Raw genomic sequence first — 6,000 nt, forward strand, 5'->3', positions numbered from 1 at the left:
AAAAAGTCCTTTATTGATAAACGCTTGTTAGCTATTATGAAAAACTGTAACCAGTTATAAAGTTATAAATTCAAATTGTAATCCTACACTCTAAAAAATGCTGGGTTGTTTTAACCCAACTTTGGGTCAAATATGGACTAACCCAGCCGTTGGGTTAAATTTTTACATTACATTTTTAACCCAACATTTCGGGTTTGTCCATATTTGACCCAAAATTGGGTTAAAACAACCCAGCATTTTTTAGAGTGTATGGGTCATTCCTGGGATTCGGTAATATTTCGGTAATATATTCGCTTATCCTGGGATCCGGTAATATTTTAGCCCCCCAGACATCTGCGAATCCTATGCAAACCAGCCGGCCGATTCAGAGAAAGACTAAAGAGACAGCAGAGACACAGTACTGAACTAGAATCAGACCGCTCCATCTTAACTGTGTGTTTCAGGCGGCGCAGCTGATCCAGGAACAGCTCTGAGAGGGTTTATGAGTGAGATTCTAGGAGTGCGGTGGAATAAATCTGTGGTTAGACTCAAAATGAAGCCAAACCACGGCAGTATAATACAAGCAGAGACACAGTGGCCACAAATACACACACTGAAAAACCTAATAAGTTGATTTAACTCAATTGATTTGAGTAAACTCGTTCCCTCAATTTAATTGAGTAATGGGGTCTCCCAAAACTTGCATATTTAAGTTTACTTAACTTGGTAGTTATGTAGACTTGACTTAAATTGTTTAGTTCACCAAACTTGACGATTATTTAATACACTTAAACAATAAAGTTCACTTAACTTAGTGTTAATATCAATTGTACTTGTATATTTAAGTAAACTTAACATGAAAATGTTACTGTAATATTATTTTAAAATATTAAAGCTATTATTTTTGACTGTAAGCTGTATGCACACTGCACTTACATAAAACAATGAACAACATATTGATCTTTTGAGTCTTTATTGACCAATTTCAAATGGAAATGAGTCAACACTGTACATAACTTTAAATGTGGCAACAGTATCTAACATTAAGTAGTGCAATATCAATTGTACAACTCTGATCACTTACAAAATACACTTAAGTCTCAGATTTTTGTAAATGTACTGAACATTTACACGTAATGTACATTCTTTTAACATTTTACTGGTTTAAGCTTTATGCAATCACAGCAAAATAAGTAAAGCATACTGACCATAGTCACTGTCTTTGACCAAATATTTGCACAATATTACAGTACAAACTATACTGTAATTGAACACACTGTAGAGGTATTGTTACCAACCATGGTACTGTACTAAACTGACTAATGCACATTAATTATAGAGCATTTCACAATTTAAACCATTTTCCCTCATAAAACATTGTCAGAAATATTAAAGTCTCAAAGTGGCATTTTTGTTTAAACAAATATTTTCTGGGTCACAAAACTGAAGAGGTAGTAAAAATGGTACCAATACATGGTATATATATATCCTGCAAATCATTTGTAGAACATTCTCAGAGTGGTGTTAAAGTCTCAAAGTGAAGTTTTTTTTTTTGTTTTTTTTTACAAAAAGCTGGTTTGCCAGAGACTGCAATTTAGACTTGAGAGAATATTGTCCCATTGACATTAACACAGGCTGGATGAAATCAAACGTGTTGCCAAGTGATTTGGGGTAATTCAGTTCAAGTTCGTAGATCAGACCGAAGAGGAGACACATACGTAGCCTGTGGGAGGTCCTGCATTTTATTATTCCAATCGTAGAAGTTCAATACAAGGAATTGGGGGGCTGAAGGTCAGTGTCCTCAAATAAGATGCCCACTGGCACATTAAGGATGGAGTTGCGATGATCAGACACCTAGTGTAAAAACAGACATAAATAGAGTATTACGATCAGGAATCAAATGTTTATAAATTGATGTTTATCAGAACGTGCACTAGATTTATTAAAAACACACATAGCACTAACCTTTATCCCAAATTATATGGACAAGTACGCATTTGACTTTATGAAAATGTACATGTTTCCAGCAAAGACAATGGTTTTTTTTTTTAAGTATGCAGAATAAATTACATTTATTAATTTGAAGAACTGGCTACATTTGTATTTTAAAGGAATAGTTCACCCAAACATGATAATGCACTCACTCTCAGGCCATTAAATATATAGAGTTGTTGTTTTGTTTTTTTTTTATCTGAAAAGATTTGGAGAACTGTAGCATCACATCACTTGCTCCCAAATTGATCCTCTGTAGCGAATGGGTGTTGTAAGTAAGAGTCGAAAGAGCAAACGTGTGGATTAATTGTGGATTATTGTGATGTTTTTATCAGCTGTTTGAACAAGTTTGAGCATCTGTTTGCTAAAGAGGATCAATTTGTGAGCTGGTGATGTAATGCTGAAGTTCTCCAAATCTTTTCAGATGAAGAAACAAACTCTTCTTCATCTTGAATAATCTGAAGGTGAAAACATTTCCTGCAAATTTAATTTTTTCAGGAAACTATTGCTTTAAAATCAACATGATTTTCAAATGCTTGACAAATGCTTAGACTAATGGGAGCACAGGTGGTTGTTTTAATGTTAACACGTGAAGAACAGATGCACTTACTAAACATGACTTGAAGAAATAGTCACCATCATCTCCAAGCATGATAGGTAGTCCTTGAATCACAAGGGTTAGGACCTCCGTTGGCTGGGCTAACTTTGGAGGAAAACACAAAATTCCATTAATGCCAACAACTAATCAATATATTTGAAGAACTTTTGTAAGAATATACGATTAAATGAATGCTCTTAAATATATAGATATAGTTCCCCCAAAATGAAATTTCTGTCATCATTTAGTCGCCCTCAAGTTATTCCAAACCTGTACATTTCTTTGCTCAGTTGAATACAAAGGAAGAATACATTTTGAAAAATGTTTGTAACCAAGCAGTTTTGGGCCAACATTGCAAAAATAACAATACTAAGAACACCAATTGTACCCAAAATTGTTCAATTACATACATTCTTCAAAATATCTTACTTTGTGTTCAGCGTTAACAAAGAAATGTATACAGGTTTGGAACAACTTGAGGGTGAGTAAAAGTTATCCTTTAAGTTATCTTAAATAAGACAAAACCTTGTTTATTATTATTAACCATTACTAACCTTTATTTGATTCAAAAAGTTAGCCAAGTAACCGTTACTGACCAGGAGTCCCCCTTTTGGCTTAAAAAAGGTCCATGAACCGTGGACTATATCTATCAAGGTTCTCGAAATCCTGCTTTAGGTTTTTGCCAGCAATTCTGTTGAACTGGGGAGATAAGAGCAGATCACATAATCACATTAGCGTGCACATTGAAATGCTTTATAATTAGGAAACAAATGTAGAGGCTAAGAAATATTTTTAACACGTTAAAGGAATAGACCACTCAAAAATGAAAATGATCATAGCCTATTCATGCTCAAACAGTTGTGTGCATGGCTTTCTTTGTTCTGCTGAAAACGAAAAGTAATATTTTTAATGTTTGTAACCAAAAGTTGCTAGTTCGCATTGACTTCTATAGTATTTTCCATATGACTAAATCGCTGTAATTATTGGTGACAAGCGTGACGTTAATTTTACAATCTACGAACTATTCGTTCTAGACTCGTTGCTATAGTAACAAATGTTCTTACAACTTGTGATAGATACTTTACGTTTTACAAGTCAAAATCAGAAATGTATCATGAAAATATTTGCAAGTTACTGGTAAAACTGACCTTTGCCCGGGAAAAATAACCCGCATGGTCTGTGCATAGCTGCCATGTTCTTTCTTGCACAGAAAAAAAGATCGTCGAATATGTAGCTATCTCACTAGTAAAATAAGAAAATAAGCAGTTGACATTTCAATAATCATACTATCACAAAGTCATGAAGAAAATACTGTTAATTAATGTCGAGATTGTCAAAAGATTGACCAGAAAAAAACATCACAAAGTTGACTGGTCTCAAATAACGTTAACGTTAGTTAACTATGTTCTTTTGCCGAGAAATACACGATTACACAATTAAACTAATAAATTAAAGAATCGTTTGATATCGCAGTTATCATATCATCACATAAAACGTGTTGGAAAAGTTTGACCAGGAACTAATTAACGTTATGGCTGCGTTCTCTTTTATTAACCGTGCAAGGATTTAAATAAACATATTTCTGAGTTAAAAAGTCATACAAAATAACTTTATATCTTAATAATTGTACTTACCGAGAATGTTACACAAAGAATAACTCCCGTCCCGTCTTCACATTTGAACTGGTGTCAGCAACTGACGAGACGATGCGAAAATCACCAATTTTGTAATCCACCAATCAGCGCATTAGTTCTCTTGTTGCCATGCAGAACTGCTTGCGTGACAAATCGCATCAGAGGAAGATCAGAGAGAGACGTTTTAAACCTTTGAAATGAATTTGATTTAACGTTCAACATAATGTGTCGTCGCTGTATTTCTGTTATTTTTTTATTTTTTTTATTGAGACTTGGTTGTTGGCTGATGTGAGGAACTCTTTCATGCATTTTGACACGTGGCAAAAATGTGCACGTGAAATGTATGAAAATTGTGCAACCCCCAGTATTACAAAAGCACTTGAATATGGGCAATAAAGTTTATTTGTCAAGTTTAAAGTATCAGTTTTTTTTTAAATAAACATCAGTTTATTTCCATTACGATCAATAATTGTAAAATGAAAGCCATTTGTTTACTGGTAAAATAAGAATGACACCTTGAAAGAAAGCATGAATGAATGTATCATCATTTCACAGTTAAGACATTTTTGAAAATGACCTTTTGTAAGGTTTAATCATTATTTTGAGTTCACAGCACTTGAAATCTTAAGTTTTCGTATTTTGAAGGTAAATAAGTTATTTGAACTTATATTTTTGAGTGACAGGGCCAAAATGCAAAATTTTAAGTAATGTTTAGTCAAGTACACTTGATTGTTTAAGTAAAGACAACATTAGGGTTTACAGTGCACGTGCACACACTGAAAAATAATTCTGAAACCCACAAACACACACATAACTCTACTTCCATAACTTGAAGCTCTATAGACTCAAATACAAACATCATGTGTGTCCAAGAATATAAATCTTGTTTTAGAGAGGATTTTAACATGGACATTTTTAACATAGCCTAGTAAAAAAGAAGTGTGCTTGCTGAATGTGAACTTCAAATCTCAAAGGGATAGTTCACCCAAAAATTACATTTCTGTCTTTTAGTTGTCACAAAAATAAGATATTTTGAAAATGTTGGTAACCAGACAATTTTCCAGACAACATTTTTCAAAATATCTTCTTTTGTGTTCAACATGAAGAAAGAAACGCATACAGGTTTGAAACAACATGTAAAATAACGACAGGATTTTTATTTTTGGCCGACTAACCCTTTAAAAGTATATATATTTTTTGAAAATTGTTCTTTCAGATAATATAATATTATTAATAATATAATATTAATGGAAAAATTGATTTGACCCCACTTTTAAAAAGTGCATTTTAAATTTACATATGTTTTTATTATCTTTTGTCTCACTAATAACATACTAGAGCACATAAAATACTTAATTGTAATTTTTACTGTGATTTTTGTACATTTAATGTTAATATATTTAAATGTGCATTGCAACTTCATCATTGCAAATGTGTATTTACAAATGTATTTAGAATAGATTAAATTCATGACATACAAGTTTCAATACAAATTACATTAAAGTATATTTTAGTTTACAATATACATGCTTTTCAGTGCATTCACAGATTCCAAAGACAATAGATAAATACAAGTGGGTCAAAAACACTCTAAATTTCAGCCAATTGCATTTAATATAAATTTAAACTATAATACATTTTAATTCAATTGCAATTAACATAAAATTAAAGTACATTCCTTTAAAATATATTACCCCCCCATCACTGAAAAACACTACAAGTTAAGTCATTTAACTCATTTAACTCATTTCTTTTGAGTTTAGAAAACTTATACTCTAAACTTATTTTATTCGAGTT

At 32.3% G+C, this 6,000-nt stretch overlaps 1 long non-coding RNA gene across 1 annotated transcript; it reads right to left on the minus strand.

Annotated features, from left to right (window-relative positions):
• Positions 1 to 1,354: 1,354 nt before the first annotated feature.
• Positions 1,355 to 4,952, minus strand: LOC148978257 (uncharacterized). Its single transcript, XR_016169236.1, has 5 exons — positions 4,204 to 4,952; positions 3,718 to 3,811; positions 3,124 to 3,268; positions 2,582 to 2,674; positions 1,355 to 1,833 (listed from the first exon to the last, which is right to left on the minus strand). It is a non-coding gene; the product is annotated as an uncharacterized LOC148978257 (long non-coding RNA).
• Positions 4,953 to 6,000: the final 1,048 nt, after the last annotated feature.

The sequence above is a fragment of the Pimephales promelas genome, chromosome 7 (genome assembly GCF_988280905.1).
Source record: "Pimephales promelas chromosome 7, fPimPro1.hap1.1, whole genome shotgun sequence".
In the NCBI taxonomy this organism is placed as follows: Eukaryota; Metazoa; Chordata; class Actinopteri; order Cypriniformes; family Leuciscidae; genus Pimephales; species Pimephales promelas.